This window comes from Alexandromys fortis, unplaced genomic scaffold (assembly GCF_014885135.2).
Source record: "Alexandromys fortis isolate MF-2015 unplaced genomic scaffold, M_Fortis_MF-2015_v1.1 scaffold_215, whole genome shotgun sequence".
Lineage (NCBI taxonomy): Eukaryota > Metazoa > Chordata > Mammalia > Rodentia > Cricetidae > Alexandromys > Alexandromys fortis.
In genome coordinates this window covers 1,141,868-1,154,446 of record NW_026068086.1, presented here as the reverse complement: position 1 = coordinate 1,154,446, position 12,579 = coordinate 1,141,868, and the positions used below count along the sequence as shown (strand labels likewise).

The 12,579-nt window shown below is 39.7% G+C and overlaps 1 protein-coding gene across 4 annotated transcripts in view; it reads left to right on the top strand.

The window, feature by feature from the left end:
- The window catches only part of Aig1 (androgen induced 1), a 218,531-nt gene that overhangs the window by 21,875 nt on the left and 184,077 nt on the right, over positions 1–12,579 (top strand). The gene's annotated exons all lie outside the window — the stretch shown is intronic.

Genomic DNA, 12,579 nt, shown 5'->3' with positions numbered 1-12,579 from the left:
CATATATATACACATATATATATGTAGGCCACTTAAATGTATTCAACTTTCTAAGATTCTTATTGCTAGAAATGCCATTTAAACTCCAAATCTGTAAGGTGTGTTAATGTGGAAGACCAAGATTTATAATTGGCTTTTTATTATTGTGTTCCATTATTCATATGCTTATGTCAAAGTCTCACAGACATACTGAGAAGTACTCAAATCTTACAGGAACAGCCCAACAGTGATGCCATCGTCACCTCATCAACATGCCAAACATGAAGCTATTCTGTATCTTCTGGGGATTTTTAGTGTGTGTGTGTGTGTGTGTGTGTGTGTGTGTGTGTGTGTTTGCATATGTATGGGTACTACTCCATAGGAGTAGCATTGGTGAGTGATAGAGACCTGTGTAGTTAGCTGAGTAGATACTGCCAAATGATTTCCCCAAGCTGCTCTAACAATGTCTATACCCCATGGCAGTGTTTAGATGCTCCAGTTACTTTGTATTTTCAGTAATACTTTGTAGCATTGGCTTTTTAAAATTTATTTGAAAGCATTCCAGTTATTATGATTAATCTTCAGTAATAATTTATTATAACTTTAACTTGCATCTTTCTGATCACTTAAATTGTTAGACATTTTTATTTGCTTCAGGGCTGCTCAAGTAGCCTGTTCTATGAAATGCCTATTGAAATATTTGTCCATTAAGATAAAGTTGAGTGACCTCCCTTTTAGTTTCTGGTTTGCAGAAAGCTACTTCTTGTTGCTTGAGGTTTCTGTCCCACCAAGTCCTGCAGCAGTTTAGTCCCAAAGAAACATACAGAGGTCTACATTAATTATAAACTGGTTGGCCTATTAGCTCAGGCTTCTTATTAACTTTTACATCATATATTAACCCATATTTTTTGTCTGTGTTAGCCATCTGGCTTGGTGCCTTTTTATCAGTGAGGCATTCTCATCTTGCTTCCTCTGTGTCTGGGTGACGAGTGCAAACTGAATTTTTCCTCTTCCCAGAATTCTCCTGTTCTGGTTTCCCTGCCTATACTTCCTGCCTGGCTACTGGCCAATCAGTTTTTTTTTTTTTTTTAATACAAATCACAAATCTTTACAGGGTACAAGACTATTGTCCCACAGTAACTTCTAAGTAAAGGATATGAACCCTTTTCAGATAAATACAGTAATTTATTCCTCCACATCTGTGACTTAACCCCCTGTCTGTGTGCTATTGTGTGTGTGGGTGTACTCACTCACACGCACATGTATGTTCATGGATGTGTAGGCTGAGGTTAATCTCCAGTGTCATTTCTCAGGTGCCACCATCTTGGTTTTGAGGCAAAGTCTTTCTTTGGCCTATGAATTGCTGTTTAGTTTAGGCCATCTAGAGATGGACCTGATCCTCCCAGAACTGGGATTCCAGGTGTGAGCTATCACATCAGGCTTTTTATAGCAGTTGTGGGTTGGAACCCAGGTCCCCAAACTTGCAAAGCAGGTACTTTACCAACTGAGCCATCTTCCTAGCCCTATTTATGCTATCTCTGGATCAACTGAATCAATCTAACTCATTGCTGTGGGGATTTTCTTTTCCTTTTAGGTAGTATTTATCTTATTCAAGATCACAAGGGAATTTTCCAATGCCGTCTTACATAAGTTTTGTCATTTTTATGTTTATTTCTGTCCATCTAGTGGTGCTTTTGTGTATGGTGTGAGGAAGGAGTCAAGGGTTATTGTGCTCTCCCATGATCATCCTTTGTCTCTGGCAGCTTTGCTGTAAGTCAGTGTCCAAACTCTGCTTCCCTGGTCGACTTTTCTATTCTTGCACTGATGCCACATTCTTTATTGACTTTGTCTGTAAACTCAGCCTAGGAGGTCCCATAGTGTTAGTCTTCCAACTTTGTTTATAGAGATTATTTTCATTACTCTTAGCCTTTTCTGTATCCACTTAATTTTAGATTAAGCTTTCCAGATTTTAAGTAGAGAGTTTAAGCTATTAATTGGCATAACAAAAACCCTTAACCTATAACTTAGGGATCATAGATATTTTTCAATACTGTTCTTTCTAACAACGTAGCTTAGTCCTCCATCACCACGTTTTTCTTTGTGCAGCTCTTGTTTTTTCCAGTAACCTCATTCCTCCTTAGGTGCCTTCCTTTTCCCAGCAATCAAAACCTTGCTGTAGACTCATACACTTAGAGCTTGTTAACAGAGAAACTATTTTGAAGCCGAAGAGAGGAAGTGTTCTTCACCTTGTGGAGGAGGTGTGGGTTTTTTTTCTGTTGTTGGTTTGAGGTAGGTGTGAATGCAGAATGTCCTGTCCAGATGGAATCTTGGATATCCTTAAAAGCAGCAGATGTGTGTGGGCAGAATGATAGAGTATATTGAGCATTCGGAATGTCTTGAGTTGTGGCATGTATAGTTGAATGAAGAAACCAGAGCACATTTTAAGTATGTGATACACTTTCATTGATGCTAAAGAAATGACCCCTCTAAAGCAAATGGATTGTAGCCTTTATATCCTTTCCTAAATCTTTGATTTACTATTGCTAGCCGGTAGAGCTTAAACATTTTAAAGCTAATGGCTAAACATTGTCAAGGTGTCTGAGTAAGGAATACAGTGTTTTTGAATTACAGTCAAGTGTACTTTTCATTAAATAAAATCTCTCTAGTATGTAACCATTCATACTCAAATGACTCAAAACATTATTTAAGGGATAACGTATTCTGGAGTTGTCCAAGGTTGCTACCTTTTTCATTTCCCATCATGCTTTGGGAATGAATAATCTTTCCTCATTCCTCACTGACTTCAGACTCTTAGTTCCAATTCCCTTCCCACATTGGCTCCTATCTTGAAGGCCCATTAAACCTGCTCACATGATCAAGGCTCATAGCCCCTCCCTCACGCTTGGAACAAATGCTCATTATTTTTATTTGAGGTTGTTGAAATGTCCCTGTGACAATCTCCTTGCCCATCCTTCATCATCCTGTCTCCTCTCCTGGTCTTTCTGCCCCTCAGACTCTTTTTTAGTGCCCTGTTCATGCCCTCTGGTGTGAGCCTAGCCTTCAGCTGCTGAGCCATCTCTCCGTCCCACCAGCTCCTTTGGTGTAATGGTTAACGCTCTGAACTCTGAATCCAGCAATCCTGAGTTGTATCTCAGTGGAACCTATTCCTTGAGGAAGAGAAAGGTCAATCATCCTCATCAACTCAGACCATGGGACCCAATATAAAGGGGCTGGCCATGTGGTCCTCAGCATCGCCGGGGCCATGTTTCCCTTTTCGTGTCCTTTTTGCTGGTGTCCACTTTACATTTTCTGTTTCACGCGGCTTTCTTGATGGCCAGCATTCTGTGGATTTGGAGTCTGATCTTGAACTGTCTCACTACCCAAATGCCAATGTTCAGCTTTCTAATGGTTTACTTTATTTCAGAGCCCCAAAGACTCAAAACTTAATGCATTACCACAAGGAAATTCCAGTGTGCTCTTCACTTTGGCAACTGGCACGTTTTCTGCTGGACCCATGTGTTGGTCAGTTGCCTCCCTGCCTGACAAATACCAGAGGGAAATAACGTAAAAGCGGAGATTACTCAGCTTTCTTGTGATGCTAGAGGTCTCGGTTCCTTATGATGGACGAGAGCAGTGCGACAGTTTTTCCGTTCGTGAGAGTCAGGAACAAGGGCAGGGAGTGGGGAGTTATGGGCACATGTTTTTCTGCTCCTTGTTTTCATCATCTGAGCCCCCAGCCTGGGGGATGGTGCTGTTTACTGTAACACCCGGTTTTGGTGTCACACCCTCGGTACAGCTAGTGTGCCACTGTACCGAATGCGAGTAGGGCAAGGCCTGGAGGTTAAACATAAGACACGAAGAGACCAGGGTCATTGGATAGGAGATCAAGCGAATGCCGTTTATTCAGACTTGGGAAAGTCCTTTTCTACCTAACTGCAGCACTAGGACCCCTGCCCAGGCAGGTGGGAAATTACCATATTAACAATGGAATGAATGCCCTGCAGCTAACCACCAGGTGGATTATACAGGGAAAATACTGGAACTTAACCAGGCGGGGCAGAACGCTAGTCATCTGACTAGAAACTGTATGCGCCATAGGAATAAGGGCTGAATGCTTAGTCATGTTGACCAGAAATTGTCCTCGAGATGCGCCCCAGGAATAAGGGCAGACCAGGGCCCTACAGTTTATGTTTAGGGCAGGCTTTCCCAAGTCTTATTTAATCCTGAAATACCAGTCCACCAGTGTGCTTCTGCCGTTCTGATCCATTCAGGTTGACAGTCAGGATTAACCATGACATTCCACAACCTGGAAGTGGTCTTTCGTTTTCCTTGGTCCTTTTGTTTCCCATGTTCACAGACAACATCATGCCTTAGGATTTCCCTCAGCATCCTTAATGTCTTGCAGCCTGGATTCTCTTCTCGCTCGGTGTCAATTACCTTTTCTCTCTTCCCCCATAACCTGGTTTGCCTGAACTGCTTCCCAGCTGGCCTGTCTGCCTTCAGTATTGTCACCCTCCAGCCCAGCAACCGTTCTCCGGGGTGTCTACAGTGTGGTATTTCTCTGTTTAAGCTCAGCAGTAAATCAGTTCTTCCTTTGGCACAAAGACCTTTAATATAGATTTAAATGCCTAGTCATGATACCCCCTCCCGGTGCCTCCAGGCTTGTCTCTTGACAAGACCTCCTTCTAATTGCAGTTCCTTGCTTTACTCTGCCTTTCTTCTTGATTTGCTTTTACCCAGAGTAGGCAAATTCTTATCCCTTATTCTCCTGTCATCCTTCAAGTCTCAGCTTAAATAGGACAGACTGTGGGGGAAACATTTTCCATCCATCACCCCTACTACTATGTATTATATTGTTACATATATTGCATATATACATATAGTATAACAATATACATATGTATATCGCTTTATACAATATATATATTATGTTGTTATATACATTGATCTCACTTTGACGTCACTGAAGGCAAGGAACATGTCTATCATGTCTGTATCCTCCTCCTACATGGTGGTTTTGTAAGTAGGGACCATGTTAAGCTCTGTGGATGCCAAGATGAACGACTCTGTCTCAGCCCACGAGGCTCCTCCATTTGGAAAATGAAACAGAAGCACCAGCAGGTAATTATTGTGCGGTTTGATGAGTTCTGTATGACAGGTTAAAGGACGTGGCAGGCAGAGCGCCTTCTGGGTCAAGTGAGTTTTACTGAAGTGTGTGCGGGCATCCCCAGAGAAATGATGCATGGCAAATAATCCTTAGAGTGAAGATTGTCTCCAGGAATAGCCCTGGCAACTGTTTAGTCAGTTTTGCCAGCTCATCTCCAGAGAATGTTCACTGACTCTTTAGATGCAGACAACTGCATGGGAATTAAGTTTTAACAAACAGTAGCTCTGCGTGTAGAGAAATAGCATGTGGTTACTGGAAGAGAGTCGCTCAGAAGTGCGTTTTCAGGGTACTTAGTTGAGATTTGACAGAGTAAACATTTGTCCTGTGTGCTCACACGCTCTCTGACAGAATCCCGTGTTTAGTGTCAAAACACTCTGGCTTTGTCTGAGAGTATAATTGCAAAGTATAGTTTGCCTTGTATGTCTTCAGTCTGGTTCTCTCTCAAACACGATATATTCCGTAAAACAGTCCTATGATGTGGGACACTTACAGCTGTTTCCCTCTGTCTCCGTCCCAGATGTTGAGAGCTGTTCTAGGATAGTACATGTATTCTGAACAGTTAGGGGGATGGTGAACAGAATGTTCTGCAGATCAGAATTCGAGAGACCTGGTTCACCTAGACCAAGGAATTCCAGTCTTTTTGCATGGCTGTCTATGCTAGTAGACCATGAGTGGACTTATTTGTCAGAGTCCCTAAAATTCATGTCTAATTGACCACATATGCATGAGTGGAAAAGCTATATATTTTTTTTTACCCTTGTTTCAGTTTTTGAAGCAGAAATGATCAATACTCTACACATTGTGAGGATGTTCATTGCATTTTTTGGTTGGGGTTAGTGTTTGGGGATGTAGATAGCAGACTCTTTGCTCTACTTTTATTTTGTGGTGTGTTGAAATGATTCAAAGACTGATGTAGATTCAAGTCAGCGTTAAATGGGACCCTGGGTCTCAGGAGTTTTCGAGTGAAAGAGCTCCTGTCTTCATGGGACGTTCATACAGTAAATGTTGCACGGCTGTTTCCCAGAAAATAAAGTGGAGAGGGAAAATTACCTTCTTAAAGGCAGTGGGATTTCCAGTCAGCTAGACTAGATATAGAAACATAAAGATAAATAGCACAGAATCAGTCTCCTCAGGATGCTATTAGTCCCCTAGGACAGACAGACATAAAATAAATAAATAAATAAATAAATAAATAAATAAATAAATAATTCATTTGGTGATACACATTCATAAACGCAAGAGTGGAGAATATGTGGTATAAATCCTTGGTACCTGGTAACTTTAGCCACATTTTATCAATAAGATAATGGAGCTGGGTTTGAAAGGTAAATAATGGATGGACCAAAGTCTAAAAACATAGTAAGCAGAGGTAAAGTATAGTATAGTATACAAAAATTCCTATCAACTTACTCTTTCCCCCAGCATTCTTTGACATAGTATAAATCTTGGTGTCAGTTCTACTGTAAAATTTAGTGTATTTCTGTTGGAGGAGGCTGCTTTCTCTTCTGGCAGCTCCATGGCATCTCTTGACTCCACCTTCTCCTAGCATTCAGTTTAGTTTTCCGGCCTAGCTTTCCTCTGTTAAGCCACTGAACAAAAGCAGCTTCTTTATTAACTAATGGCAATAAAACAAATTTACGGCATGCAGAGGGGAATTCCACATCATATTTCCTGATTTTTTTAACATTGTTTTTATAATGAAATTTTTGTCTCTGTCCAAGCTGATGCAGCTCACAAGTCAAGATAAATTTCACATTTTGTTTTCTGAAATCTTAGAACTCTCACCATTATTTCTTATTGAATTTAAAAGGTAAAATTGTGTTTTATTTCTTGGTGTATAGCTCTTGAATTATTTTCTCTTAGAAATTTCAAGATAAATGCTACTTTTAGAGGAATAACTGTCTATTGTATTACTGTCTGGTGGATCTTCTCCAGAGGATTTTGACATATCTTTCTCTCATTCTCAGCAATAACAATGTGACCTACCCGATTCACAGGGTATATTCAGAATTATTATTACTAATTATATGCATGTTTGGCTATTGGGTGTTTTCTTTTAGTGTTTAAGCAAACATGTGTATGTTTATGAGAACAGAATGTTGTAAAAATAAAAGATGATATTACCTTAATCAAAAAGGTATCTGAGCAGAAAAATTCTAGTTTATATAGCTATTTATTCTAAGCAATCAGTTAGTAGTCATTCTTTCATAAACATGCCACAGTTTTATACTAAATTTTTAGAATTTTAAAATCTATAATCTTTTTAAAAATTTCTTTCTTTAGTACTGAGGATTGAAACTAAGACCTTGTTTATGCTAAGTGAGTGCTCTGTTACTGGGTTATATCCTCAACCTTTTAAAAGATTTTCATTTTGAGCTGGTCTCACCAACGTTGGCCTAGAACCCAATACCTAGCCAAGGCAAGCCTAAAACTCTGCATACTTGTGTCTCAGCTCTGGTGTGGCTAAGTGGGAACTGTTACTCTGTAATTTAGTTCCAATGTCCTTTATTTATTTATTTACTTAATTATTTTGCCCCAGCATATATAAGAACATAATTGGTATGTGAGATTTACTCCACAGTCTTTCTTCTTCGTGTTTCTCTGAATAGCATTTTGTCCTACTTGGGGACCTATTTGCTGTGGCTATATGTGGGTCTTTTTTATGACAGTAGTCTAACTTTTATTCTGGGACCCCAGGCTCCCATCCAGATGTTCACACCTACCACTCAACTCTCCTGCTTCTTGTCTGTTTCAGGTTTTTCTATGATCCTTCTAAGCTACATGATAATCTCTCATTACTCATTTGAAACCTTTATGCCCTAGTGACTTGCTGGGTTTGTCTTGCAAACCATTACATCCAGTAGGCTCTAGTGATGACCCTAAAATGAAGGCACTGAACATTACTTTGAAAAAAAGTTCAGTTCAGTAGAAACATTTCTCTGTTGTCTCCTTTGTAGGGCCCTTAGCTTGCCCTGGCCACTCTTCTCTCATTCCAAGTCAGGTCTATTCCTGCTCTACTCTGTTGTCCTTACCACTGCTATTAATTCTGTTCTGTAGGAATGTTTAGTGGCACTGTGTTCCAGATGTTGCATGAAGCCCCAGAGATAGACTATTGAACTAAGACAACATTTTATTCTCATAAAACATACAAGAGTCACACACATATAAAATAGCAACCCTCATGATGATTTCATTACACATGAATACAGCAACAAAAATTTCAAGGTAACCTGAGGCTGCATCCTGGTATAGGAAGGGGAAGATGATGATTGGCTTCCCAACGGAATATGATATCTTTGCTCTTTCCAAAACTTGTTGGATCTTTACTACTGGGCTAATATCAATTTGTAGTCCCCAGAATAATTTAAAAATGATAACTTTGTTGAGCAGTTAGTAGATATATTTACATTTTTCCCTAGGAAATTGTTGAATGGATATAAATATATAAACTATGTATTATATATTATTATACATATTATATATAATATAAAGGCTCTATATAAATAAGAGACTTTTTTCCTTTAAAAAATGGGTCATGGTAAAGGACAGAGGCATGCTTCTAATTCTCATGTCTGCTGTCATCTTCTACTCCGTGTTTCATGAGATATGCAGGAGATTGTCCATGGGCCATGCAACCCAAATTTGACTGGAAGTGTCCTTGGTTTCCAAAGGGATATCACCGAAATAAACACCCACTTGCATTCCACATACAAACCAGAACCCTTGGCATGCTCTTTTTAATCACTGTGGAATTGTAAAGTGTCTTAGGGACTTTTAATATATCTATGATCCATACCGCCACTTCACTCAGATGGTAGTGAAATTTTTGTAACACCAGCCTCATGCTTATCCAAACTAAAAGGACCCTGGAACCAAATAACTACTCTTAACTTAAAGACAAATGTTGTGTAGTTATAAATAAGCCAAAAAAAAGTAAACTTTAAAGAATGGTTTATCTATGTGTGTGCTTTTAATGTCTGCATTGGCAAACTCCAAATATTCTATGTGAAAGTCAGTATAGTGGGACAGTCACCAATATGTGCTAATAACAGCAGATATTTCCCAAGAAGATGTCAAACCTCATAAAAATTACCCTGAAACATTTGCCTAGAAGGTCCTGTTTCCCATGATCTAGGTCAGCATTTAGAGACAGAATTGCCCTAATCAAATTATTCTAGCCATCCAGTTCTCTCCTAGCAGTTCATCTATACCTGGATAAATAAAATCGTTATGAAGACTCAATGTTGGAAGGACCCATGTTAATAGTTTTAAAATATTTAAAAGAGGAACTTCTAAGGCTGGGGATTCTTTTATCTATCTATCTATCTATCTATCTATCTATCTATCTATCTATCTATCTAAAGATTTTTTTTTCTTTTTTTGTTTTTCCAGACAAGGTTTCTTCATATAGCCCTGGCTGTCCTGGAATTTGCTCTGAAACTCACTTTGTAGACTAGACTCGCTTCAAACTCAGAAATCTGATTACCTTTTCCTCCCCAGTATGGGGATTAAAGGCCTGTTTGCCGCCATGTCCTGCTCAGGAGTTGTTATTTAATCGGCCTCATTAATGCAGTTTTCACACACACTTTCTTTTACCGTATGCGACACAGATCCGGCACGGGTTCTATGTAGCTATCTTCTTTTATATCTTCTATCAGTTAAGGTTCCATCTGATCCTGACTCAGGTTAAGAGCTTTTCTGATTTAGGTTTTAGACTTTGTTGCCCTTTAGTGATGTCATATGGCACCGAAGCCATCTGTGAGATGGTGTCACAGGAAGTGGAACTTGGAGGAAGTGTATTTTATGGTTTTAGAAGATTTAAGTCACTTTTACAAACATCCCCCCTCAAATGCAGCATTGGTTTCCCTTCATAATATTTCCCCAGTATTATTGTGCTTAAACTGAAATATCATCTATTTAGCAAATACAGCTACTGCTGTGTTGGAGGTTTGGCCTGTCTGGGCATGTTTTCACGGACAGCAAAATGTGCACTCATTTAACAGCCTGCATTTCTGTATTCATAGTTTATTTAGTGTTTGTACCTAGTGGTCAATCAATAAATACTTGTTTAAGCAATCAATAGTGGTTTTAATTCAGTGCTCAAAAAGGATCCTTGCCAACATTAACAGTTTATATGAAAGCTGTAGATTCTGCATTTTTGAGCTGTTCACAGTATCAAAGGAAGACCCTCCCGCTAACTGTGCAAACGGATCAGAACACTGGCAGGTTGGGGCTTTCTGTCATGATTTGCTGCAGAGAAGAGAATTGGTGGGAAGCTTCTGGCTGCCCTCTTACTGAGTTTTGGTGATGTGCTCTTGCCTCTGTGAAGCATATCTGGTTACCGTCTTTAGACGACTATTCGTTTGGTACTTAAACATGGTCACAAATTTCCCCACCAAGCCTTCCCTTCCCAAGCTGCTTATGATACTCCATCATTCCTGGCTGCAAGGCTTATCCTTCTTTTGTTTTATCTAAATGGATTGCTTGCCAGGAGTGACTTACGGCTTGTTTCATCGATTTACAGTAATGAGACGGAGTGCTACGAGGTCAATGTCTGTCCGTGGGCAGGGATTCTAAGTCGCAGCCTGCAAACCACAAGCTCGATGGTGCAGTTGGTCCATCTCCTCAGGAATGCTGTGGGGAAGGCTTCTTGAAAATGACTGGGCTCCAAGAACATCACTTAATGTCAGTTTTAGAAAACAAGAGGTCCAGCCATTAGTGTGATGGGTCCATGTTGACTTGGTCAAGCTAACCTCTGAGGGTCGGAGAGAATAATTCACCAGCGGGTATAAATGATGGACATAGTCTCAGTGGAAGGGGGAAGTTTTCAAAGAGCACTATGGAATTTAAAACGCATTGATTTCTTTGCAGAGTAGCATTTAAACATGTCACTGGTCACGGACTCCAAGTAACTGATGGCCCACGCCTGTGACTGTACAATAGCTCCAAGATGTCCAGCTGTCTCTAGTGAAGAAGACACTGAACAGAAATGCAGGGGAAAGCCATGAAGAATTCTCTGTCTGACTCTCCACTGAGTCACTCATCAGGATGCTAGTTGACCTTTGGCCTTCGCTCTTGATGCTGTGACAGGAGAAGACCTCATGTGTTGCTAAAGTGTCAGATGATGTGGACTGTGGACTCTTCCCAGAGAGAATGGTTAGAGCCCTGCTAGGTGACGGCTCTTTGTCCTTCCCACATGTTGCTTCACTCTGTCAGGAAAACCGCCTCCCCTCACCACATAGATACCATATAGGCTGATTTCCAGTAAGAAGTTCATTGCGAGTTTGATAAGATGAAAAAAAAACATTCCTGTAATATAGGCCCTTATATGACAAAAAGTCACACTGCTTTACTAAATGGTTTCTTTACTTTTTCTGTGAAGGAGAAATATCTGTTTCTTTCAGATACATAATGCGTTTTATATATAATATGTGTGTATAATATAATAAATATGTGTGTGTCACCCATATATTTAGACTATAGAAATAAAGAAACTACATATAGCCTACTTGTCTAATCTTCCATTCTTTGGATTATGGAGAGATCCATCCAATGCCAGGTTATGCCCTTATACTCTCTAATTAGAAGAGCCCAGGTAGGGTTTTTCATTACTTCCTCGTCATTTCCTCCTTAATTAATGCTCTTGTCCTCACACAGAGACTCCTCCAGGCCTTTCTTTATGACACGATAAATCTGGCTCCCTCCTTCCCATCTGTCCTCTCCCCAGTTCTTCATTCTATGACCTGTGTCACTCGGGTTCCTGTTGCTTCCCCTCTGAGTTCCCTCCTTTCCATGATGTTTCTGTCTACTGTGGCAAACGCTAACTTGAAAATAACAGGATCTTCAAGACCACCATGGCACTCTTTGGGCCCGTCTTTTGGCATGACATCACTACTGTGTACCACTGTAGATGCCAGCCCAGGAAACCTTACAGTCAAGACAGGTGTATTCTGCTCTTTTAAAATCCTGTACACAATGATTGCATTACTTTCTAAATGCACTGCTGATTCCACTTTGGTGCAGTTTTTGTGTCCTGCTTGAGTTCAGTTCAGTTCAAAATAGGAATTAGGTGATAACAAAACAATATATCTACTATACTTTGAAGCAATTTTTTATTTTGTTTAAGATACTGAAGATAGTATGTTGGAGTCAAATAAAATGTTTTCTGGACAAAAAAAATGTATGGTTAGGAATAAATTCTAAGAGTCTAGGGAATTTCTCCCATTGTACAGAATATTGTAAGTATTTAATGCATAAAGAAAATACTACTAGATTTTTTTATTTGAAATTGATCATGTGTGTGTGAAAATATGAAAGGAATGTAGGTACTTTTTTATGCTCAAGAAAATGAACCCTTGTTCAATAGCAGATCAGTAAGTAAGCTTTGATTTCTGGATAGGAACAGGAGGTGGAGAAATGATAGAGAAGGAATG